The sequence below is a fragment of the Gopherus flavomarginatus genome, chromosome 2, assembly GCF_025201925.1.
Source record: "Gopherus flavomarginatus isolate rGopFla2 chromosome 2, rGopFla2.mat.asm, whole genome shotgun sequence".
Classification (NCBI taxonomy): domain Eukaryota; kingdom Metazoa; phylum Chordata; order Testudines; family Testudinidae; genus Gopherus; species Gopherus flavomarginatus.
In genome coordinates, this window is record NC_066618.1 from 231,916,268 (window position 1) to 231,917,466 (window position 1,199).

At 44.8% G+C, this 1,199-nt stretch overlaps 1 long non-coding RNA gene across 1 annotated transcript; it reads right to left on the reverse strand.

Moving 5' to 3' along the window:
* Window positions 1–394: 394 nt before the first annotated feature.
* Window positions 395–886, reverse strand: LOC127044313 (uncharacterized). Its single transcript, XR_007772454.1, has 2 exons — window positions 507–886; window positions 395–473 (listed from the first exon to the last, which is right to left on the reverse strand). It is a non-coding gene; the product is annotated as an uncharacterized LOC127044313 (long non-coding RNA).
* Between the last annotated feature and the right edge of the window lie 313 nt (window positions 887–1,199).

Genomic DNA, 1,199 nt, shown 5'->3' on the forward strand with positions numbered 1-1,199 from the left:
GTAGGCGTGTTTGGGAAATGACACCTCTGGTTTCCACTTTTGGGTTCTGAAGCGCCGACGGGCATGATCTGGGGTTATCCCCATTCGGTATCTGGCCTTGGTTTGAAAAAGTTTATAGTCATTCATTTGCTGCTTAGGCATTTCAGCTGCCACCTCTGCTAAAGGTCCACTGAGCTGTGACCTTAATTCTACCATGTACTGGTCTTCAGGGATGCTGTACCCAAGACAGGCTCTTTCAAAATTTTTCAAGAAGGCCTTGGTGTCATCACCTGCCTTGTAGGTGGGAAATTTCCGGTGCTGTGGAGCAATAATTGGCGCCGGGTTGTTAGGGTTGGCTGGCACATGCAGCCCAGCTTTTGCCAAGTCCAGTTCATGTTTTCTCTGTTTTTCCTTCTCTTCATTTTTTTTTGTTGTTTTTCCATTTCTCGGCGGTGGGCCAACTCTTCTTCTTCTTGCTTCCTTCTGTGGGCCAACTCATCTTCTGCTTGTTTCCTTCGGTAGGCCACCTCTTCTTCTTCTAGTTTTCTTTTGTGTGCTGCCTGTTTGATTTGTTCTTCTCTTTCTTTCATCTCCATTTGTCGCCTGTGTTCAGCTTCTTTGAATTGCTCTTCGGCCTCAATTTTTGCCTTAGAAGTCATGATTCCTGTTTTCTTGTGTTGGGGTGCCCTCCGGTGTTTATCTTCTGAACTGCAGGCTCTGTTGCCTCCTGGAGTCTGCCTAGCAACAGTGCTTTTTTCCTTTTCTTCCTCTAGCGTAAACTAGAAAAACCACTTTATTTGCATATATATAGTGCTGGTAATGACTCTCAATGGGAGTGCTATTGTGTGACAAAAGACTCTTAATAGCACCTTAATGGTTTCTTGCTTATGATGCAAGCCACAAACTGCCAGAGAGAGCAGAAAAAAAAATTCTCTCTGGTTCCCTTTTAAAACCAAACTGTTTCTCTCTGCTAAAAAGCCCTTAGCAGAGAAAAGAAAAATATAATATTCCTACTGGCTTCTGGATTCTGTCTATATCCCAACCGCTGCTACACCATGTCATAACCTTAGTCCCAGATTTGGACCTTAGCGTCCAAAATATGGGGGTTAGCATGAAAACCTCCAAGCTTAGCTACCAGCTTGGACCTGGTACTTGCTGCCACCACCCAAAAAATTAGAGTGTTTTGGGGCACTCTGGTCCCCCTGAAAAACCTTCCCTGG